This window comes from Pezoporus wallicus, unplaced genomic scaffold, assembly GCF_028554395.1.
Source record: "Pezoporus wallicus isolate ANWC-B61680 ecotype Strahan unplaced genomic scaffold, APGP_CSIRO_Pwel_v1 contig_13396, whole genome shotgun sequence".
Classification (NCBI taxonomy): domain Eukaryota; kingdom Metazoa; phylum Chordata; class Aves; order Psittaciformes; family Psittacidae; genus Pezoporus; species Pezoporus wallicus.
The window spans coordinates 1-24,535 of NW_026642146.1; the positions used below are offsets into that span (position 1 = coordinate 1).

At 48.7% G+C, this 24,535-nt stretch overlaps 1 protein-coding gene across 5 annotated transcripts in view; it reads left to right on the plus strand.

The window, feature by feature from the left end:
• The first annotated feature begins 21 nt into the window (after positions 1-21).
• PLXNB1 (plexin B1) overlaps positions 22-24,535 on the plus strand; it is a 72,732-nt gene continuing 48,218 nt past the window's right edge. The window contains exons 1-2 of one of the 5 annotated variants that reach the window (XM_057427767.1): positions 22-43; positions 22,868-23,155. The gene's annotated coding sequence lies outside the window, so the exon portion shown is untranslated. Of the gene's footprint in view, positions 44-20,446; positions 20,822-22,867; positions 23,156-24,535 lie in introns of those variants that run through there. The other 4 variants (XM_057427763.1, XM_057427764.1, XM_057427765.1 and 1 more) reach the window with 4 other exon arrangements.

Genomic DNA, 24,535 nt, shown 5'->3' on the forward strand with positions numbered 1-24,535 from the left:
GGTCGGCGGCGCGGTGGGGACCGGGAGCGGAGCCGGGCGGCGGGTAAGGGGCGGCGGAGCCGGAGACAGCGGTGGATGTGCGGGGTAGGAAGGGGAATGGGAAAGGGAAAGAAGGGGAAAGGGAAGGGGGGATAAAAGCCCCCGCCGAGCCCGCCTCGGGGGGGGCGGTCATCGGCCGGCGGCAGGTGCCGCGCTTTGTCTCCGTGTAGGGGGATGGGCGCGGCCCCGTAGGAGCGGCGGGGCTGGGATGAGGTTCGAAGGGGCCTCAGTGGTGATGGGAGGCTGCGGTGGGGAGGGTAACCCCATACATACCCCGAGGTGGCACCGGGCTGGTAGCGGGGCGAGGATGGGGCAGCCCTTCCAGCGCGGCCTGAGGCCGCGCTGGAAGGGCTGCCCCATCCTCGTCCCGCTCCTGGTGGTGCATTGGTGCCTCCAGTAAAAGGCAATAACGGGGGAGCTGTGCTCTTGGAAAACGGCAGTTTTTACTGGGAAAGCTTTTGGAAGTGTCGGCGAGCCCTGGTGTGAAACGCGGAGACAGAAAATTCCCCCCGAGTTTTCAGGGGTGTTCGAACAAGGGGGTTGTGGGGATGCTGTTTGCTAAGGGCGCGGAGAGGCATAAGTTGCTTATGGGCTGCGTTAGTTGAAGAGATTAAGGTATAGAAACATAGAATCAGGTAGGTTGGAAAAGAGCTTTAAGATCCTCAAGTCCAGCCATTACCCCAGGACTGGCAAGTTCACCACTAAACCATGTCACTGAGGGTCTCATCTGTATGGGTTTTGAACCCCTCCAGGGATGGTAATTCCACCACTGCCCTGGGCAGGCTGTTCCGTTGCCTGCCCACCCTTTAGATAAAGAAATTGTTCCTCAGCTCCATCTAAACCTCCCCTGGTGCAGCTTGAGGCCGTTTCCTCTTGCCCCATCCCTTGTTCCCTGGGAGCAGAGCTCAGCCACCTCCTGGCTCCGTCCTCCTGTCAAGCAGTTGTAGGGAGCAATCAGGTCCCCCCTGAGCCTTCTCTTCTGCAGACTGAAGAACCCCAGTCAATCCTTCTGCTGATTAAAAGACTTGAGTGTCTTCAGGGAGTAGCCCTGTAGCAGGGCTTAGAGGGCTGCTAGTGAATGGTGCAGCAGTAAATAATGACTGAAGCCAGGCAGCGTTTAAAACAAAAAGCATTATGAGTGAGTATCATCATATTCCTGAAACTTCAACCTCAGAGGTAGCAGGAGCTGCCTTCTACAGAAAAGCAAAGTTACTTAATAATTAAATCTGCTTTGCTGACAGATGCATTGAAATAATTAACTTGGGGGTGGTTGACTTGGCTGCCTTTTTCAATCTGTTCAATGCTTTTCCAAGCAACAATAAAAAAGGATCAGAAGGTGGCTTTCTGGTAAAGGCAATACCATGGAAAACCATGTGTTCACCTTTCCCCCTCAGCAGTGATTTTACTGCCTGCACTGAAACCAAGTGGTTAAGTCCTGTGGTTCTGGAGATCTCATTTTCCACCTTGAACACATTCCTTTGCAGCAAGTGTTTGGGCCCCCCTAAGCAGGTGTGTTTTCTGTTACATGGCTGCAATTGGAGAGCTTGCTTTCCTCAAATCTAAACTTCCTATGACTGCTGCTTTATCTCAGGGCAGCAGCCTGGAACAGGAGTAGTCCTGGGAGACTATCTGGGCTGCTGCTGTAGTTACAAAGGAAGGGGCTGCAATCCTGAGTGTTGTAAAACAGCGGGGTCAGGATTTTACTAAACAAGTGCCTTATTCTGTGTATGGTGAAGCTCTGAATGTGGTCTGCTCGCTCATGGGCTCCCTTTTTGAATGGAGGTTGCAGCAATCCTGTGTTACGCCTTGTGTATGAAAACAGAAATCAATGAGCACCACACTAATGATGTGTCTATGTGACACTGGGAGCTAAGCTGCTGGTAAAGGACATGGGGAGCTAAGCCGGTGGTGGAGTTATTTGCCCTGATTCAGGAGGGAGCTGGTGCACTGAGCTGTTATGTTACATGGGTTTGCATTCTAATGTGGAAATCGGTGTTTCCCCTTGATTGTTACATAGGCATAGGTTTTAATAGGGTCACTTGGAAAGGACAGGAGTGTCTAGCAGAATCCCAGGAGAAGAAAGCAAGCAGGTTATGGACAGAACAATCTGGCAAGGGAAGGTGACTTGTTGGTAATCTGGTGCTGAGCAGACTATTTCCATGCTCATCCACGCTTGTGTGTAGCAGAACTGGAATCTGCAAGCCAGGGACTTGCCCTGAGTTGGGATTTGACTAGAAAATGTTTTGTATAGCGTGGTTATATATGGAATTTTCTCTTTAAATGTCTCCCAACATGTGAAAAGAGTTAGGTTACTAATACGATTAACAATATTTAATAAGATTAAAATGACCAGCATGACTCCCTTGAGAAAGGTGGGTGCAGACTGTCAGCAGTTGACACTTAATCTCTGTTTTCTCCCCCATAAGTGCTGTTTGGGCTCCTAGCATCCACTTGCTTTTCAAAACGGAAGAATTCCATCCTTGCGTGCTGACAGCTCAGGTATTGCCTCACCTTCCGTGTCCACCAGCACCATCCTATTCCCAGCGGGGCCACGGGATGTTCCCATATAAGGGCAGAGGGAATAGCTGATAGAGGGCTGCAAGGAGCACACGGAGACCTTCCCTTCCCTTCAGTGCCAGTCTTTGTGCAAAGCAGGGTTGTTTCTGGGACTCTCGCTGCTCCTGGCACGCTTGGGCATTCCTGGCAGGGACTGCGAGGGCTGAACGGGTCTGGAAAGCGTCTGTTGCTGCAGAAGGTGGCCCTGTGTGCCTGCAGAGAGCCTGCCTGCCAAAGCAGCGCTGCCCGTTGGGTGTTGGGTGTGCTCTGAAGGGAAAAGCACCCACCCGGGTTGCCTGTGTGTGCTCTCCAGCACTGTCCAACGGGAAAACAGGCGCGATCGCACTTGCTGCCTTCCGCTGTTGCTGTTTGTTTGCTGGAGGGGTTCGTGTCGCAGTGCTGGGTACAGGGAGGCAGGGTGTCTTTTCCAATAGAAGGAATGCTTTCTGCTTTTTAATGTCACCTGGGGAGGGGAAACAGTGGGTGAGGGGAAGTTCAGAAGAAAATGGAGCAGCCGCTTCCTGCAGATGCTTGGGATTTTTGTGGTAAAAGCTCTGCCTCTGAATGTGTCAGGTTCACGTTATTTCCCTTCTGTTATCTGCCTCTCTGTCTCCGTCCTTCCTGGTGCTTGTCAAAGCAAGCTCACAGGGACTCTAGTTTCTCCTCCTCCCCTGCAGCCTCTTCATCTGTTCTTTTTGGTTGGTTTGTAGCTCTTGGAGTTGTTTTTTTCCCCCTCCTGAAACTTCAACTTGGCTGTTGTAGCCAAGTTCTGAGCTGAACCCTCCCAAGCTTGCATAAGGGCATCCTGGAGGAAGATGATAGGACTTTGATTCATCCCAGCTTGCAGGGTGGTAGCAGTTGGAGGAGACATGAGCCTGCCTGCTTTCTGGAAGAATTAGCCCTCTAGATACAAGCTAGTTTCAGGAAGCAGGGGCTGGAATGGTGCCCTCTTCGCTCACCTGGATCCTCAGTGAAATGGCTTTGTGCTCCGAGTGCTGGAAAGCTGGTTCATTCTAGTGACTCTCCTTTGCATTCCCTGTTAAAGCCCTGGATTTGATTTGCATTTATTTGCGGTTCTTGGGAGTATCTGATTGCAGGATTACTGTATCTGAAAGGATTCATCTTCTACTGTTCATCAAAACCGCAGGAGGGCTGCTTTGCCTTTATGGGAATGTGCCAGCTGGTCTTTCACTGTGCTGGTATCATTTTCCTTGTCCTATTATTGGAGGCGTCTTTGACCTGATGGATGTGATGATGCCTTTAGAGAAGACTCCTTTTGATCATTATTTGAGCATTGTCTGGTTTGGTCTCGGTGCCGGAAGACAATTGGTAGAGAATTCCTACATATGCTTTTCCAGGAGAAGCATCTGACACAGCAGGAGCATGTGCACGGTCCCATGACAGGATACCGTTGTTCCAGGAGGCAGAGTAGGTGCTTGATTCCATTGGGAAACACTAGTTTCATGTGTTGCACAGTCTTCACCCCAGCACAGTGGTGAGAGCTGAAAGACCTTCCCCTCCTGCGTGCTGAGACAAGGGACTCCCTGAAAACCACATGGAGGCATTTTTGCTCTCTGGGACCATATAGGACCAACCTTCATGCTGTGCTTCTCCATAATGATAACTGACATGTGCCCCGGCTTAATAAACTGGCCTGGTTGTAGTCGCTGGAGCTCAGACTTGCTCGGCTGCAAAGGTGCCAGAACATGAAGCAGGATATTTCGACCTGTACCGACACGCAGCCTCTGCTGATGGAAGAACCACAGTGCTTTGAGTGCGCCCTTGAAGGTTCTGGTTTTCCTCCCCAGCTGTTTAAGTAATAAATGTGGAGGACTTGTTTTCACTGCAAAGACATTCTTTTGCTTTTAGGCAAGTAGCATCTAAGATATCGGAGCTATTTGGGAGTTGCAGGAAGCAATTTAAGTCTCTTGTTAACTGAAAGTACCGCCTCCTGATTGGGGAATGGGTGTAGGGGGGGCAGGAGCAAATGTTGTCCATTTAAATGGATTTGGTCTTTTTTATTAAATCATGGGGTTTTAGATATTTCTAATATGCTATCGTTTCACTTTCAAATCCTACCTGCCACCCCCAAGAAAGACAAGGAGCAGGAGGGGATGAAGTAAAAAGCACTTTGTGTTAACACGATCCGAAAGGAAGATTTTAGATGTTGATCAAAATGTGAGGTGAATCTTCAAGTGATGCGGATCCCGCGGGGATTCCCAGATGCCAGCCTTTAATCGCGTGCGAGTTCAGTTGTTAGCCTGCAGTGTAAACACTGGAAGTCCTGTGAGGAGCACTTCTGTGCCTGGCAAATGTGTGAGATTTTGCATTGCTTTTGGCTTTGAAGTTTAACTACAGAGCAGAGAGGAGCTGGTGGGGTTGAGCTTCCCCAGGCTCTGCTCTGCACCAGTGCTGCTGCTCTCAAATTCCTCCACCTTCATAGCTACCCCCTTTTAGGAGCTGATAATTCCCTTCCTTTCTTGAAGTATCTGAACATTGTCATTTTATCTTGCTGCTTGGATCTGCTCCTATTCTATGTGGAAAGCCTTTTGTCCCTGTGTCACAGGGGCTGTAGGTGGATTGATCATTGTTCCTGTGGCGGTTTAGCTGGGCTGGTTCTGTACTGGGGGCTGGAGTTTAGGTATTATGTGACCGCTTGATCCAAATACCCAATGGTGAGCCATTGGGATATTAATGTATTAAGGTATTAATGGTTGCTGCTGCCAACAAGCTTTGTATCTGCAGGTGCAGAGAATTCAAGGCATCACCATTCTCATTTTCTCTTGCACTTTTCCATAGTTCTGAATTGAAAGGCAGTGCTGCCTTTGGAGCTCCTGGGTTTCAGTGAAAAACACATGGAATCCCAGCCTGATTTGAGTTGGAAGGGACCTTAAAGCTCATCCAGTTCCAACCCCTGCCACGGGCAGGGACCCCTTCCACTAGAGCAGCTTGCTCCAAGCCCCGTCCAGCTTGGCCTTGAGCAGTGCCAGGGATGGAAGTGTCCGTGTATCTCAGCATAATGTAGTATTGTCTGTCAACTGAGTTGCACTGATGGGATTCATACTGCTGAAGTTATCACAAGCAGGATGCTGTCTTCCTTATGTCCTACCCTTCCCTGCAGCTCTGCTCTGCAGGGGAGTAGTTGTGCCTGTGACTTAAACGTGGGGGAAGCTGCTTCTATTCAAGCATTGTCTATGCTGATGAAACTAGTTTTCTGACTGAATTACATGTCATTCTCTAAATAGAATGGGTGTATTTGACATCTTACCCTAGTATAAAGATTCTGAAAATTACTACATAGAAACAGTGTTTTCAGCTGAAGGTTTCTGCCCATCTATGCCTATTTAAAAATCATTTTGTTTCAATCTCTGTTCCTTTAGCTCTTCTATAGTTCACATTTTGGTTAGGAGGCCTCCCTGTTCTTTGTGTGTAGAGCTGGAGTGCAGTCTGTTCCCCCCTCTGGTCCTGATTCCTGGAGACTGTGCTGCTTAAATCCCTCTGTTGCTTACAAGTGGCCATACCCCATGCTCCTGTGTGAGATGGTGAGGAGCCTGAGCTCTCTAATGTCCATACTGAAATGCCAACCTCTGTGAACAGCTGGCCAAGCAAATGCTTGGGAATATGCTCCTGCCAGTGCCCTGCAATTGCTCTGTGCTCAGCTGGAAATCCTTCACACAGCAAGAATTTAAAGCACAGGAGCCAGGGCTTCAGGGATGCTCCTGCGAGACCAGGCTGTGTCAGAAACAGCACTGAAGTAGGTGCAGGGATTTGGACAGCTTGGAGTTAATGGCCCTGAAGCAATTCTCTCATCAGCACTTTCAGCTTTGATCCCCAGGTTTTTTTTTGCATCAGACCAACTTTAAAATGCTGGAGAGAGCAATTCTGGTACTGAGTTACCCAACAGTGGGTTATCAGATATGAGAGCACTTCCGTAACTCTTCTGGGATCACATCTACTCTCTACCACCCAGTGGTCATAAGCTCTTCTCACCTGTCCCATGCTGTCTCCTACCTTTAGTGTGGCCAAAAGATGTAGGTGCCGGAGGCTTCTAGTGCAAAAGCAGTTGTGGGCTTCTGAACCCCACTGCCATCAGTGTGCTCGTCTCTATTTGCATCCTGACTGACTTCTTGCATACCGATTGCAGTCTGTTACGGAATGATTCTGCCCAGGAGAACGGCAAAAGGGGTGTGCAGCTGAATTAGTTGTATGGGAGCTGTGTGGCACTGTGGGACAACAGGGAAGTAGTCACCAGGGGCTCTATTTGCCAAACTTTTTTAGGTACTTTAGTGTTTGGGGTGAAGTTGCTGAAATGGGACTGCAGAAATGCTGAAGGACCAAGGGAGACTTAAAGCATTTGTGACTTTATGTTTGGATCCTTAGCTGGAGCATGTTTGGGATTGCATTTCATGTCAACCTGCAACTGTTGAGAGAGTTCCAAGACAAAGATCACAAGGGCTTTTTGCTGCTTGGCCTGCATGTCGGTGCAGTGTTCTCCTGGCTGCAATGCAGAGGTGTGGTGCCCTTGCATGACTATGCTTTCTGGGGGACTGCTGTCGCTGTAATGGGCAGCACTGATTTTTTTACTATTTGCTTCTTTTATCTAGATTTTTCCAGAATTGTGGGGATTTGTAACCAGGACAATGTTCACCAGGTGCATGACAGTTACAAGGTAACCTGGGTGCCTGAAACCAGCTTGGGCAGAGTTTGAGCTGGCAAGAAGGCAGAGCAGTCCACTGCGAGTGACTCAGTATGCTGAGCTCCTTGGCCACGGTTACAGGCAGTTGGAGGCCCAGTGCTGGAGTGTCTGGTTGTGCTCTGTGCCCAGCACTGCTGAGATGATGTAAAGCTAAAGAAGTGCTGAAGTAGAGTTGCTGCCCTACAATTGCAGTTCTCTGCGCTGCTAAAAGGGCAGCTACCTCCAAGGTTACTCTCCACAGCAGTAGCAATGGGAAGTAGGGGCCATGGCCATAGGAGCAGCTGCACAGGGACAGTGAAAGAGCCATTTAGCCTGTTTTGTTTTTTCTGGGCTTGGGACAGTCAAGTCTCTGTCCTCATAGTGCCCAAGTCACCATGGCCCCTTCCTTCCCAGCACTGAACTGATCTGCCAGGGAGGTGAAAGCCTGTGTCAGCAGCCTCAGTGACAAGCTCAGCAGAGTGCCACAAGTCTAAAGGCTTCTTGGTGAGTTCTGACAATCACTCATTCTTGCTTATTGTATTTTAAAACTGTTTCCATGTGTTGCAGTAACACTACTGTGTTCTGGATGCTTGAATCAGAAAATGCATTTTCTATACATAAAATGGTCTTGCAAGTAGTTGTTCTGTTACACTGTGATGCCAAGGTCTGTACGTATGGAATGGTAAGCTCTCCTTCATGACCCATAGTGATGATGGCACTGTTCCATAATACACAAGGCTTCACAACACTGGAGAGCTGTCTCTGAAGTCTGTGAGTAAAGGTTGTAAAGAGTAGAAAGAGTAGGCAAGCTGATGGCTATATTGCAGACTCACGGAGCCAACCATCCAAATATATCTACAGCATCCCACCATCACAGACTGGTTATAGAATCATAGGATGGTTTGGGTTGAAGGGACCTTAAAGCTCATCCAGCCCCAACCCCCTGCCACGGGCAGGGACCCCTTCCACTAGAGCAGCTTGCTCCAAGCCCCTGTGTCCAACCTGGCCTTGAACACTGCCAGGGATGGGGCAATCACAGCTTCTCTGGGCACCCTGTGCCAGTGCCTCAGCACCCTCACAGGGAAGAGCTTCTGCCTAAGAGCTCATTTCAGTCTCCCCTCTGTCAGGTTAAAGCCATTTCCCTTGTTCTGTCCCTACAGGCCCTTGTCCAAAGCTGCTCTCCAGGTTTCTTGTATCCCCTTTAGGCACTGGAGCTGCTCTGAAGTCTCCATGGAGCCTTCTCCAGTATAAACAACCCCAGTTCTCTCACCCCGTCTCCATAGGAGAGGTGCTCCAGCCCTGAGAGCACCTTTGCAACCCTCTGTAAGTGCCAAACTCATTTGCTACAGACATATAACACGTGAGCAGTGTTAACCTTCCGGATGATGACAGTGATGGCTGTGCTGCTGGGAGGAATCTGTATTCTGGCATTCTGCTCGTGCAGCCCTAAGGAACCTGAGCATTTCTGGTTAAGTTTGGCAGTTTCTGTTGTTGATGGAAGGTTTGTGTCTGTGTCTGGTGCAGGTGGTGAGCAGCAGCATGCGAGTCCCAGGACACTGCTGCTCAGGGTAAAGCGGTTGCAGGTGAATGAGCTCAAGAGCCACTGGGCTCTGCATCTGTTTACCTTCCTCCCAGTGCTGCCAGCACAGTGTAATCCTAACGGGTGCTCCAGTGACAATTACAGGCTCCGTGTCCTCTGCAGGCTGCCAGAGCCTGTTGGATCATCAAAGCACAAATGACACCTGGCTGTTCAGCACTAGGATTGTAATCTGCATCCCTGAGTGCACCATGTAGGAAGTACCAGAAGGCACAAGGTCCTAATGATGGAACTTTGCGCAGGATGTAGTGTGCTTGGTTTAGGCAGGTAGAAATCCTATGCGTGCAAGGATTCATGAGGGAAATGGTTTCAACCAATATAAACACATGGAGCATCCTTGTTTATTCTGCAGTGAATAATACCTCTCAAAAATCCTTTCTGTATAGAGAATGCCTTAAATCTTTTGCTTATGAAACTATTATTTCTGCTGGGAACTGTCCTCTGTGATGCTGCTTCGCTTGACTGTCTACAAATTGATACTGGATTTCTTCCCCACTCGCAAGGTCTGTCTTGTGTTTGTCTTTGGGCTGCTCTTTTCTATATGTTCTGAGGAGTCTTGTCCCTTTGGCCTCCCTTTTGGACAGAACGGTGAAAGGCTCAAGTGGAAGAAGAAGAATTGGTCTTTTGAGAGCTGCAACTAAAAGTAGTATTATAGGACTTCCCTTTGAAGGGAAAAACCTCTTTAAAATGGAGACTCCATTTACTTGTGTTAATTCCCTTTGTTTTTTGTTGAGTGGAAAGGTCGCTTTGTCTCTAGGCTATGAAAAAAATCAATGCTCTAATCAATTTCTAAAGTAGATTTAGTCTAAATGACTACTGTGGTGTGGTTTGAGCTTTGATGTGTGAAGGTGTCCCCAGGACCTGCTAGGCAATCCAACGCAGCGCATCACTGCAGATAAACTTGGAGAGTCTGCAGGGGAATTTTCTGTCCCATTCACTGTGTCCACAGGGTGTTTTCTTTCCCTTGCTCATTCCCAGCGTGGCTTCCTCCTGACGTTCCTACTGGAAGAATAGATCGCTGTGAGCAGGTCAACAAAAGCAGTCACACAGTTCACTCGGGTGGTCATGCATAAACATGAGCAGACTTTCTGCTGTTAAAGCCGATGGGTTGCCTTCCTGACCCCCAGTTTTCCGTAGCCTTCATATTCCTGCTACTTGGAGCTATGCTGAGGATCTGATGCAAGAGAATAGCATCCCTGATAGACAGCCAGGTATTAGTGCTCCCAGATAGCTGAGCTGCAGGGCTCACAATACCAAGGTGGGGATTGATAAAAGCCATGTTACATTCTACACTATGGCCTTGCAATGATTTTCAGTGTCAGTGGTGTAACAGGCAGGCTGTTACACTGACCTGCACCCAAACCTTGGCCGGCACTCCTGCCTGCACATAGAGCATAAACTCTCCGAGGCCTTGTGCACTTTGCTGTATAACACAGAATGAGAGCGGTCACTAAATGGAAATGCTGGTTGGAGCTGGAATTTCAATGGCCTCCTGATAGAACAGTAGGAGGAGGTACTAGTCCTCATGATACAGGGTGCCTGGTTAACATCTACAGGGGATTAATGCTTTTCATGCAGTGAGCTTGAATAACTGGGGTCTTTGGGGAGATTTGAGGTGGGTGGTTATTGGTTTTGATGGATGCTTCATAGGATACGTACCTCTGAAGGGTTGTGTTAATAGGAAGAGCAGCCGGAAAGAAACACGGGAGCACACGGCAGCAGGTGACTGTTTATGGAATGTGTTTCTTAGGATGTTTGACTTGGAGCGGCACAATGGCATGAATAATTGATCTGTGCCAACATCAACAGCACGCCTCATAATTATTTCATGAAATAAAAGGCTGATGCATCTGAAATCGTGGGTTATGGGAACATGTTGGGAAGTGGTATTCCTAGCAGGTGCCTTCAGTGAGCGCCAGTACTCTGTGCTGTTCAGTAGTTCATCAGCATTCCTGGAGATAAACCTAAAGCTGCTAATGTTGATTCAGCAATGCAGAGGGCAAATTCAAAAGCATGGCTGGAAATGACAGGTCTGTTGGGAATTTCTTGTTGGAAGATTCTGAATAATACGTGAGTCTTCGGCAGAATGGGGGTATATGAATAGAGTGAAGTTTTCCTTGGAGCTTGGAGAAATGGTTAAATGGTGACTAAGAAAGATGGGAGCTCCTTACGGAGTTGGGTAAATGACTGTTAGCTAACCGATATGATCTTTGTAGACTGATCTGTGTAGCTCATTCATTAATGCTCTAAAATGGCTCTAGTGAAATAGCATCCGATCCAGGCAAGTACAGACCTCTGTGAGGCAGAGATGCCAATCATTCACAGACTGTGTTTCACCAAAGCAGGGACCCTGAAGAAAGAGGGATGTGTGACAATGGAATTGATCTTTAAAAAAGAAGGGAAAAGGTTCAAGTTGTTCAAGCACTCAAGAAGGTGCCGTGTGATGTGGGACTGAAAGGACTGAGCTGTTGATTGCCCAGAAAGCTATTGAGAGGTGACTTGGTTAAAGCACGTGCATAACTGACTCTGAGGAGCCGTTCTTTAATGCAGTGGAGAAGGAATTAATGGCTCAAGGCAAAAGGCAAACAAATAAGGAATTAGACTGGCCTTGCTGCCAGAAAGAATGATGGAGCCATTGGAGCAAGCTGCTAGGAGAGTAGTGAACTTGTGTTGTGACCTCCAAAGGCCTCCAGTCTAGATGCCATAAACCACTGCATTTCACAGAACCACTTAATGGGTTTTGTGGAGGTGTGAGGGGATAAAGTGGAACAGTGCCTGTGTGTTGGGCAGGAAGCTGGAGTGGTCATACCTTAAATTATGTGACTCCGAGTGGTCCTGCTGCAATTGATTCCTGCTTTGCTATGCTTTAGAATTCACCCCAAGACTAATGCAGCTGTGTTCCTCAGCCCTCTTTTTTTCCCCCCAAACCTTGTTTTTGTCTAAATGCTTTATGTAGCATAAGTGGCACATCCTGGATATAAAGAATCGTGTTCATGATGGGAGTGTTAACTTGAGGTTTGTGCTTAAGATGTCTCCTGAGAATGAAATAGTCTTTGTATTTCTCACTATATTTCTTTCACCATTACTCTGATCTTTCCATCTGATCTGTCTTGTGGTACTTATTTTAGTGATTAAGCTTTCTAGGAAAGCAGTTTTATTAAGCAGTTGGGGTGTGAACCCATGTACACTGAAGAACAGTGTTACATTCCAATTGCATTTAAGTAGTTTCAGTTGCTTTCATTAATCTTTGCTTGCATTCAACATGAAAATCCTATACAAGAAGTAAATCTGATGGATGTTGATTGTTTCAGCCTAACTTGTGATCATTTACAGCCTGAAAGCTGGTTTTGTAAGCCCAGACGAATCAGAGGGCTCATTCAGTTTGATGCTGGGTAAAGCAAGGCAGTGGGCTTTCCTGGGTGTAAGCTAAGCATCTAGGTTGAGACTGAATATTAATAAAGAGAAGAGCGATGAGTGAGGGAGAGCTTCCCATGCCAAATGCATTTTAAGGTATCTCTGAGAAGTTTGAAAACCAGACCTTGGTCTGCTTGCTCCAGAAACCTGCAATTAGGAAATGATTAACTTTGTTCTGAATGGGTTAACGAACGTGGCACTTGCTCTGTTTGGCTTCAGACTGACTATATAATAGCCAACATCAGTGATCTCTGTCGTGTGCTGGATTGCAAAGTCTGCTAATTACCATATGAGTTTCATATTGCTGTTGCCAATGTTTGCACTGAAGAACTTTGCTGGGGTTTTTTTTGGCCATATGGATGGGTGGGAATATCAGGATCGTATTATGGCTCTGCGCTCATTCATGTGGGATGCTTTGTGCTCTCGTTTTCCCAAGACATCTCATCAGGCTTGGGGCTGAACAGTGCCTTTTTGGAGAATCTTTAACTGAAAGGTCAGAATAAGCACAAGGCCTGCAGACAAGGCTCTTGCCTCTCTCCCCGCCCTCCTTTGTGTCTGTGTCTCTCTGCATATACATATGTACAAGTCCTTCACATTCATCCGTGATTCCTTTCTTGAGAGCCAGGGCTCCTCAATGCCCTGCTGCCACAAAGGGTCTTCCCAAACAGCACGCAGCTTTGCAGCCTGAATCCCAGCAATCTGTGACAGTTTGTTTGCTGGGGGAGATGATTTGTGGTTGGGGAGATGCTGGCACTCACCTACTAATGGCTTTCCACCAGTGCTGTGCGCTGTTAGCTACATGGCATGTGTGTGTCTCAATTAACCACGTGTAGGTAGACCAGGATTTCCCTTAAAGGCAGCTGGTTGCTTATAGACCAGGATGTGGCCGTTCTTCAAGGGAGCAGGAAGGAAAACGTGCCTTACACTGGTCCCAAAGTGAGGTCTCCAAATGATGCTGTGGAAGCTGAAGACTTGGGTCTGCGGTGCCAGGTCAGGTCTGATATAAGTGGGATTTGTTCACGCTTATCCCATCCATGCACGGAAAGCTCTCCCTGGAAACTCCCCGTGGAAGAGCATCACCGTCAGGAGTGGGAGGTGTGAAATTGGGGTATTTACTCCACCTCTTGGGGTGCATCTGAGGAAGATGCCTTTGTTTTAGTGAATGAGATTTGGTTTTGAGGTGTTGATGGGCTTGAGCCATTTGAGAGCACTGAAGGCAGTCAAGTCACTTGCTTTTCTTTTACTGTCAGTGTTACAGCCCTGCCTTGGCTACTCCCTTCCCTTGCTCGCCAAGTGCAGCTGAAAATGAGCTATTGAAGCAGCCCATCTATGTTTTTTGTATGCAATCTAGCAAATGTTAGTGCTGGAAGTTGGCCTCTGGCTGCTGTTTGTCTGGTAACGTTAGCCTCTGTTGTTTCCTTGGGCTGCTTTTGAAAAGCACTGCTTTGGTTTCTGTGCGAGAGGTGGTTGGGCTGTAACCGTGTGCCAACCCACCTAATAATTCTTGTCTGAAACCTTTCATCAGGTCTTTTCTGTTATAAAAGGGTGGGGGGGGAGGAATCCCAAACACCTCCTTTTACCCCTGGAAACAGCAGGCGTCTTGTTCTGCTGAGCCGACTGCTGCTCATAGTGATCAGTACTGTTCCCTTTGTCTTCGTTTGGTTTAGAGTTAAGCTGCAAGCTGTTTAAGACCAGGCTATTTTCCTCCTGCATTTTTGCAGGATCTTTTACATGAGACCCCTAAAAATGCTAAAATAAATGCTTTTAAAGACAAAACTCGCATCCAGGTCAGGGGCAAGATGGTCATTGGTCTAAAAATGGAGTTTTGTGGGTTTGCTCCAATAAAACATCTAGGCAAACCAAGGAGGAACGCCTGGGTCAGGGCTGGACTCATGGCCATCTCCTGGCTCCAAGTTGGATTGCCTGGGGATCATCAGGCAGATGCCTTATGATCCCCACCTTCCCGCTCCATCCCTCTTGACAGTAGCTATGGGTGCGCAGCAGGGGCTCCCTGGCCATGTTTGCTTTAGCTGGGGAGGTGTTTGCCTTCACTGCAGAATTCCAGCTTCCAGCTGCCAGGGAAACCTGGAGCTCTTGTGTTGATTTATTAAGGCCCAGCACGCCTCAGGAATGCCTTTGCTAAGGAGCTGGGAATGATGGAAGGGATCCTGCCTGATGCAGCATGAAGCCTTCTTGTTTCTCTCTACAGAGGCACTAAGCAGGAATTCCCCAAAGCAAGGTAAGCCAAATCTCTTGCTCCGTCTCCTTTGGAGAAGGTCTTCAGTTAGGTTTCCCTGGCACAGAATCAAGGAGCTGGATGATAGCACCGGTTTGAAGAGTGCCATTTAAAGTGAGTTTTTGGTGGGAGATGAGACCGAGTTGCCCGACGAGAGGGTTTGTATGCTTTTGGTTTGTGTTAAGAGCTGGCATTCCTGAGCTACTGACTAGGGCTTTTCTCTGCGCTTGGCTTTGGGCCATCTAAATGTTTTGCACTTGAAAGAAGCAAGTTTCAACCTCTTTGGGTTTGCAGGCTTCTAAACATTTTCCAACAGGGATAGAGCCATGGATTTGCTTTTTTAAGTACCTTTGCAGACAATGAAAGGCTATGGACTGTAAGTTTAAAAATCACTGTCATGAGCGTGTCATGAATCCACTAGAATACCTTCACCTCCCTGTAATTTGTCCCGGCCATCCAGCACACCCCCTTTATTCTCTGTTCTTGCCTGGCATGCACACACAAATATGTAAATATATATAGAATCATAGAACAGTTAGGGTTGGAAAGGACCTTAAGATCATCCAGTTCCAACCCCCCTGCCATGGGCAGGGGCACCTCACACTAAATCATGCCACCCGAGGCTCTGTCCAACCTGGCCTTGAACACTGCCAGGGATGGAGCATTCACAACATCCCTGGGCAACCCATTCCAGTGCCTCACCACCCTTACAGGAAAGAATTTCTTTCTTATATCCAATCTAAACTTCCCCTGTTTAAGTTTGAACCCATTACCCCTTGTCCTGTCACTCCAGTCCCTAATGAAGAGTCCCTCCCCAGCATCCCTATAGGCCCCCTTCAGATACTGGAAGGCTGCTCTGAGGTCTAAAATATATAAATAGGTGTTTCTGGACTTTGGTGGCTGTTGCCCTGGCTGATCTGAAACCACCACCTAAGAACGTTTTGGGTGTTTGTACAAGGTAGGATGGACAGCCGGTCACTTTGTGTTGCTCAAGTATTTGGTAGCTGCAGAGTAGGTTGTGTTTATTGGGGCATCAGTGCCGAGAAGGAATTTCCTTTCCTGGCTGAGGTAGAAAGACTGTCCACGTACAGCTTTCTTCCTTTGCTTTAGCATTCCTTGAGGTCGTTTCCCATTTCACAAATGCATCTTTTGAGAACTGCCAGGAAAATGTCTGTCTCGAATGGAAATGGAAATTTCTGAGCTCATAGGGATGAGAACCTTCGGGTCTGTGCTCATGGAGTGAAAAGGGGATTACCAACCAGCCATTCTTCAGCGTGCAAAGCGCTGGAGCAAAGTCTGCAGGGACTCTCCCAAAGTTATTGGCTTTCCTTGGGAAGGGTGCTTGTGAATAGAACTGAATGAGATTGGTCCCGTCCTCCTTAGCTCCCCTGCTGCAAGCACAGAGAGCAGTGAAGCTTTGAACTCCGTAGATGCTTGAATAAATGGGAGAAGTGGTTTTGATGTCTTGCAAACAGGTCTAGAGCCAGTGTTCCTGTAGTACTGGAAGGGAATTAATGGGTTTGTGACTCCATTTGGGCCTGATTTAAAAGCAAGGAGGCAACACTGATTTTTTTTTTTTTTCCAGTGCCATTTGAAGGCTTCAGAGCTGAGGCTGGTCCCCTGCAGATGGCTTATTTTCACTGGGGACTGTTAAACCTGCCAAAGTGTAAGCGGCATCTTAACAGGAAGATGTGAGATAAGGCCCGCACATCTCTCCCTCCTAATTACTGCAGCTCAGCTGCTGCTGTCTCTTATCCTTACACATCTGAAAGGTGACAATGACAATGTCTTGAATGGCAAAGCCATAGCAGGAAGGCTTTTTTCTTTCTTTTCCCCTGCAGTCTGGAACAAAGAAATTATTCGGCCAACAGTCAAGAAAATCCTCATGGAAAATCCTCCTCCTCGAAGCCGTTTTCCATGAGATCACCAGGATTTCTGTAGGTCTTCACAGATTGTCTCCTCAGTGACTGCAGGTGAAGCAGCAGCCGTGAGCTTCATCCTCCTTCCACACTGACAGCCTTGGGAATGGTCACTATGGCAGTGGGACTTCCATTTTTGCTGTCCCTGCGGCTCTGCACCGGGTTGCCTTTGACCATGGCACCTTTTGAAGAAGTTGGATGGCTCTCCTTGCCTCTTATGGCAAAAATCTCCAATGATGTTTTCACAGCAGTGGCTTTAGTTGTCAAAACCCAGACTTTCAGATCCTCATCATTGGGCACACAAAGAAGAGAAAAGGTAGTTTTGAGTATGACATCCTCTTAGAGGATCAGGGGCTGCAGGGGGAAAGGATGGGACTGTAGTTGTGATTGCATTGCAGTGATACAGAAAGAGCAGAGGCAGCAGCAGCTCCCAGTTAGTCTGCAGGTGAAAGTTTGGATTTGGTGTTTCCTGTGAAAATCGGGTACAGGTTGGGTCTCGTGGCAGCCTTGCTGGTTAGCTATTAACTTGTTCAATCTCCCCTCGCCCATGACCCTACCCTGTTTCACTCTATCCCTGTAAATCTGGTTTAAGAAACAGCTCTGTGGAAGTTTCTCTTCTTGTCTCCCTGCTTGTCCTGTTTAGCTCGGGAGAACGTGCTGGCACCCAAGCCTTGGCAGGCACATTTTTAGTGCCCCTTTTGCTTCTGTCCCTTAGAGGAGCCCCATGCCAGGGGCAGCGCAATGGGCTCCAATCAGACACTGGCCTGATGGGATTCCTCTCTGCTGGGAAACAAAACAGCAGGGGAAAGGCAAAGCAGTGCTGAAAACCACAGCTTTTTATAGCTGAGAGAATGTCCTTCATACACTCTTCCTTCTGCTCATGCCCATACATAGCCCCTTTCTCTCCCCATCATATAGCATTTTCTCTCACTGTATCAGGGCATTCGGGCTAGTGCAGATCTAAGGAACAACCTATATTAAGAGATGATTCTGCAGCGGTATTTGCCTTGTTGCTGCAGAGGGCTGCCCTCTCTAAGTACTCAGCTGCCTATTTCTGTTTCTTCTTGGAGATATTTCTTTGAATACACTGCTTGCATCTGCGTTGGACCTCAGAGCTCTTCCTTTCCCCCTTGTAATAGCCAGCTCCCTCAAGTCCTTCCATAGATAGGGAATAAAAGTTGAAGTGAGGGGATGCCTGTCCATTTATATCAGCCTGGGAAATGGTGGATTTCTCTCCTGAGGCCTTTGCCTCGGGCATCTTGCCAAAAGGCTTCTAGTCTCCATTCACTTCAAACACATACAGCTCCTAAGCCAGAAGAAATATGCAGGAAGCTCATGGACTGTGATCAGCTGAAGGGCAGACAGCGTGACCTGGTGCCTCTTAAAAATCAATGAGTTGAAGAGCCGTGACTTTGGGAAGTATGAGCAGGATGCAGCACGGTGTGAACCTGACGAGGCTCACAGGATGATCGGCTCAAACATGGATCTAACCTGGGAAATATCCAGAAATCTGTGCCAAAAGCACTAGAATTTGCGTAAATGAAGTGTTTTGGCAAACACGAGGAATTACCTTCATAGACCCTGCGTACGGGCTTCCTTTCTTCAGAGCATGAGGAATTTCAGGGAAATTTGGAGCTAAAAGGCATGTTTTTAGCAAGGGCGGCGCAAGCAGCGTTGGGATGGACTCCAGGCCTTTGGTGTTCCTGACGAAACGCAAACAACTGCAGGGAAGGATATAGCTCAGATCCTTCTGCCAGCATGCTCAGTGGGCAGCCCTGCACCAGATCTGTTCAGCCTTCCACAAGTGACCTCTGTCACTGACCGGGAACATAAAGAGCCTCAGTGAGCTTTGGCTGAACTGGGCTTTTGCCTGTCTGCTCTAGGGAGAGAGTAAGCTCAGTGTTCCCTTCCCTGCCTCCCCACACTGTGTCTGTGAAAATACTGACTTGATTTAGCTGCCCCCAAGAAGACATTTGGAAAGTACACATTGCTCTCCTGTGCCTGACTTGTGTCAAACATGGGTTACGGTGGGTTCCTCTGTATGGAGCTCAGTGATTTTACAGAAGAGAGAACAGCACCGCTACAGCTTCACAACGCTAAATACAGGGAGGTCTTAGTCTGTGCTAGGGCTCCAGAGTGCTATTCTGAGCATTACAAACCTGATTATATTACATATAGAGTGCAGATGGCTCAGAGCTGCGCTTGGGATATTAACTGTTTCTGTTAAGCTTTGCATTTGAAGGTCCTTCTGGCAGAGGGTGATGCTGAGTGAGCTGGCATTCCCACAGCAAAACTCTGTCTGGGTGGTTGGGAGTGGTTTATAATTGATTTGCACAAGGGGTAACCTGAATTTCAGAGCTCGCTAATTTACAGATGCTCAGTGTAATAACCTCTTCATGGTACTGGTTTTGTAGCTGCAGGTGTTTGGAGGAGGCGCTGATGCAGATGTAATGGAGTGCAAAGGAAGCCTTATGAAGTGCTATAGAAGTATGATAAGGGATAAATCCATGGGTAGTGTGTAGTTTGTCACAGAGTAGGTGATAAAATGGCATTGAATGGGATTACTTCTCCCTGAGAGAGGGGTTTTAAGACTCAGTTCAGTTTGTGTTGAAAGTAGCTTTAGGAATAGTGAAGGTCTTTCCCACTTCTGTTTTGCTTAAGAAATGAGTTTCTCGTCATGATTTACAGTTTGTGCTGTTCTAGATTGTGCAAAAACAAACTTCCTGAAAACCCAAGCAACAAGAATAAAATAAACCCTCTGTAGAAGGCTTTGGTGACCCAAATGAAGCTGAGGAGTTTCTCAGCCTTTGAACACCAGTGCCAGGTGAGCACTGTGCAACTCTTCCTTCAACACCCTTCCTTCGGAGTGGGAAGAGGTAAGATAAACGTGTATAATCTGCCCTGGCACTGGCTGCATTTGACCAGCAGACAGGTATGCTGAATGTGGAGCCTAAATGGCTGCTGATGGAGGAAAAGGGGGTAGGCAGTGTTGGATGGTTGGGATAGGGATATGAGGCACTAGGAGAGGGAAGGGTACAGGCTTCCTAGTGGGAGAAGAAGGGCACTGGAGGTGGCAGCGTGTGCTGTTGGAAAGGCAGCCTCTTGTCTCTCGTTGGAGGCAGTGAGGCTTTGGCTTTGCCAGGGAAACTGCTGTTTGCAGCTCCTCTCTTTGTACCGGGAGAGATGGGACTGTGAGGCAGGGTCTGCCTACTGTGCAGTGAACAACTCCTCTGCAGGAGACGGACACGAGTGTGTGGAAGTGTCGCACGTGCCGTGTGGGTCCGTGTGCCGCTGGTTCGTTCATGCTTGGCTGATGCTGAGGGGCTGAGTCTGTGTTTTATCAATGAGTATCCCCTTCCTCAGCAAGCAAACAGCTGAACTCTTTATCTTCCAAAGGCTTTGCTCTCTGTGGGCTCATAGTGAGGGAAGATGCACACCCTGGCCTTGGTGCTCCTGTGCCTTCTCAGCCGCTTTCTTTTCTTGGACTCCCTTGACGCTGAGATTTGGATGCGTTTCCCTCTTCTGCTTGGTGTTAAAAGGGAAGAATGAGCTGTAACATGGGGAAGCTGTTTGTGTGGTGGAACTCATCAAAATAAGCATGAGGGGTTGGCAGTGGTGGTTGAAAGGGCTTGGATGAGACATGCTCATTGCGCTGGATGCTGTGGTAAGGGGAAGGAGGAAAGCTAGGGATAAATATTGCACGAACAATAAGGGGATAAGGGATAAGCACTACCCTTCAAATCAGCTTCTGTAACTGAGCCTTCCTCTAGAATTCCCTGCAATTTAGACAAATGGCACACATGAGATGTTTAAGTGGTGTTTGTGCCGAACACTTGCGGGACGTGTTCCCCTCCAGCTGCTGAGCAGAAACCCTCATTCTTCAGCATCACTGGAAGCCACTTCGCGCTTTTCTGTGGCAGCAGCTTTGCAATAGGAACCCCTGCTCCCCCCTCCGCCAAAGGATGGCTTTTCCCTGTGAAGGAAGCCAGCGCAGCCAGGCAGACATTATCCCTTTGCCGGAAGGAGGGATCCAGGCTCCCCAGGGAGGAGGGGACCGGGTGGGGGGGGAGTGAGTGATTCATTGCAGCTGGCTGCAGTTTGGCCTCCTCCTCCTCTCTTTGCCCTGGGTGCCAGGGAGTGACAGCTTGTGGGCAGCGGGCCAAGCTGTGACAAGAGAGTGTGTGAGGCCTTCAGCTTTCTCATGCTTTATCAAGCTGCAGAGAATAGCTCGATATTCAGCCAGCACTGGTGTGGGTCAGGAGAATGGAAACGCGAACTTAACTCCTGCCATGCTGGCTGGCTGCTGACCGCGCGGAGCGAGGGTCCCTTTGTGCCGCGGGATGCGGGGCAAGAGGAAGGAAACGCGCTTTGGTGCAGCGGTGAAGGTATCCTTCTGTCAAGTGGGACTTGTTGGGAGTGTGGGAAGATGGAAAGAGCGCTCTCCTCTCGTGGCTTGCCGCCTGTGTGCTGGTGGAGGATGGAAACACTGGAAGGTAGGGCAGCAGGAACGATGGGTGTGCTGGGAAAGGATGAGGGACTGCGGCGAGCAAGTGGCAGGTCTGTCCTCGGATGTGCTTCCGCTTTGCTGAGGGCTCTGGGTGCAGGACAGCAGTGCCTGTCAGTGCAGGGAAGCAGGATGGGGCCAGTCCTGGAGCTGTAACCCCGTGCTGCCAGCAAGGCATCCCTCTCTGTCGAGGGCTGCCCGCCGGCACAGAGAGAGTTAAGCCTTCCTCATGGGCTGGGGGGGAGCTACCTCGGGGTGTTGAGCTCCATTCCCACGGCTTTTCCTTTCTGACCAGGGCTGGGGGAGGGATCCTGCTTGGAACAAGTAAAATGCCCTCGGGCTGGAAAATAGCACCCCCCTGCCCCCTCCAGCCTTGTGTTGAGCTTGGAGGGATTTGAGCTTCATGGCAGGCTGGACAGGGGCTGCTGGCCAAGGCTGGGGTCTGGTGTTGCTTGGCTGGCTGCTGGGTAAGGACATGGGTTTGTTTCCATCCTTTAGGCAGACTTAGGTGGCTTTGCAAGCGATGGAGTTCCTGCCTGGGGGACTGGAATAAATCGCTCCTTGTCTGGAAGGATGTAAAGTAGAAATCAAGTCCCAGCAGTTCCCTGAGCAGATCATGGCACTGGTTAATGTGCAGGTTTGGGGCCAGGCGAGAGCAGCAGCATTTGAAGGAGTGTCATTCCCTACAGGAAGCTTCTCCAAGGTGTAAGATAGCAGGGCCCCTCTTTCCTGATGCTGACTCCACCTTCTCCTCCTGCACCACTTTGAGCTGCTGGATTGAGCTGTTTGAAACCCTGAGGGGTGGGAAGAGGGGGAAAAGCAGGTGGAAGTCTGAGGGGACAGGGAAGGGAGATAGCGGGTGCTCAGAGCACAACCTGAATCCTGCCATTTCCCCATCAGCAGTGCAGGGGCCTGGGAGAGCAAGAGGGCTCTGCCACTTCCCGGTTTACTTTGGAGCTGAGTGTATTAGCATATTAGTTATTAGTGTATTAGTAGAGTTATTAGTGCATTAGGGTACCCCTCTGTGAGGGGTCCTCGTCCTGGTCAGCATCAATTTCCCAGCAGAGGAAGAAAGGAATTAGAGTACCTGGAAGTCCTCTCTGAGGTTAAGGTGTGCAGTCCCTATTCCAAACCACTTAATTGTGGCTGAGCTCTGCTTTCAGGTACACTGCAGCTCTTTGCTGCGTCCATTTACTCCCCCAGCAATGGGCTATATGGCAGAGGGGGAGCTGATGTGAGCCACATGATGGATGCACAAAGAGAAACTCTCTCCTGCTGTGGCAAAGCTTGGGACCCAGGTGCGGGGAATGCACCAGCCAGAGCTGGCTTCTCCTGCAGGGACAGGGGGTGTGTTCCCATTGTGCCTGCGCTGGTTTGCTCCTGTCAAGCCTTTTCTCATTATTCTTGCCTTGAGCTGCCTTGGGCCTGAAGGCTCCAGAAGGCTCTGTAGGCTTGCCCTTGAGAGATGTGGGGTCCTTGGAGAGTGGCTGTTCAAGGGAAGCCCTGCAGTGGGCTGAATTGAGGCTGTTTCAGGCTGCAGAGCTCTGAGCTAATCTCCCAGAGGCAAAGACATTACTCACCAATCAGGAATGTGTCTGTATTTTTCCTAATGAGAACAAAACATTTTATCCCCGTTCATTAGCAGAGGGTTAGCGTGTACTGTTGCTATGCCAATAGACTCCTCTCCTCCGCAGCCGCAGCCGCACTGGGGGTGTCCTCCCTGCCATGGTGAGGAGGGTGAACTGAACTGCAAGGCTCATTCTGGCAAGAAAAAGATTCCATTGTTTTCCCAAGGCTGCCTGGACTTTGTGCAGCTGGCCAGGCCTTGCCTCCTCAGGGGGAAGGGAACCACAGCGGGAGTCAAGTGCAGCAGAGATTTAATTTATTGCAAAATTAGTCTTTTCACTTCATGTTGGTTTTATTCCAGGTTAAGGCACCCTCTTCAATAAGAGAAATGAAGGTATCCCAACGTTCCCAAGAGTCCAGATGGTAAGCAGGAATGCGCCGGGAGTCAGCACTGGGATGTCCATGGACTGCTGCAGCCCGCTGGGCTCCTCCGTGTTCCTCATCATCTCAGTGTGTGTGGCCGCACAGAAATGCTGGGCAGCCTCTTGATGCTGCTGCATAACGAACCCACCTGATGAACTGCAGCACCCGTGGTTAGTTGGAGCAGTGGGTTCACCAGGCACGTGGTCTACTGGAAAAGAGTGAGTGGCTGTATGTGAGAATATGCACTTGTTCCCTTTATTGCAAGGAAGCCCTATGAAGGATGGAGGGCATCTCTGTCATAGAAGCTTTGATCTGTAGGGTTCTGCTGTAAGCAGATGTATTTACTCCAAAGGTTGCCCATCTGTTTGCTTGTCATTTTTTGTCATTGTCCTGGTGGTTCTCCTCAGCTGCCCCCCCTTTTCTTGAGGGACTGGTTGGGATTTCTGGGATGCAGTGGTGCCTAAGTCAGGCCACTATATACCTTCTGCAGCAGTCTTCTTGGCACCTCTGGTGCTGCACTTCCATCTCTGTTGCGATGTCAAAAATAACTATGAAACTTGGAGTTTTCTATACAAGGGAATGAATTGATAAATTAATTAAATTTAAAAAAACAGAAGCAAACACCACAAAAAAAAGCTACTTTCTGAGGGTGATCTGTGGCCAGAAATGAGTGTGACCAGATCTGAAGACAGCCTCCTGGAGCAGGGCTGATGTTCCTATCTGGCTGTCAATCACCACGGAGTGTGATGAGCTGCTTTGTGCTGGCTCAGCTCTGTGGTGTTGACAGCTACAGACCCTTGAAGACATGTCTCCCTGAAAATGAGTTCTCCTTTGAGGCTGCTTCCTGTCAAACAGGCTCGTTACAACTCCCATTTCAGTTTGCCTGGCGAAGCACTCTGTGAGGGAATGTGTGCAATTTGAATATGGGAATTTGAATATCAAATGTGGGGTGGTTCAGCAGAGATCCCAGACTGAGCGAGGAGCTGGAGATCTGCAGATCTGCATGAACTTCTGGCTGGGAGTGAAACCCTGGCACCTGGACAGTAGGAACTGATTTAGATGAGTCACTGACTCTTGCAGTGGAGAGATGAGTATCAGGTTGGAGCACTGGGAGTACAGGAGCCTTTGCTTGGAAGGATGTCTGCTTGTTGGACTTGCAGCGATAGCAGCAGGAGGGCTCAGCAGAAATAAAACCAATGAACAAAGCCAGAGAGCAACCCCTAGCCCAGACTGCTCCATGTGTGCAGCCCATGTGGTTTCAGCTTGGTAGTAGACCTGGACTGAACTCTTGGATGGTAAAGAGCAAGTCTTTGGAAACTGTTTTGCTCTGGAGCCTCCAAGAATAAATCCTGAGTACATATAACACAAGGATTGGTGAGTCTGGTTTCCTCAGCTCTGCAGTGCGCTGGGTGGTTCAAGTAAAACCACTAAATCAAAGCTGTTTGAAATAGGGAATGAGTAAGTACTTGAGATGACTTGAATTTAGGCCAGTCTCATCTGGATCCTTGCTTTCAGGGCACATAAAATAAGACCATAAGGAGGACAGAGGTCTATAAGCTGTATTTTTGAGTTATCAAGTTGATTCTGTTCAGATCCTATTGAAAAG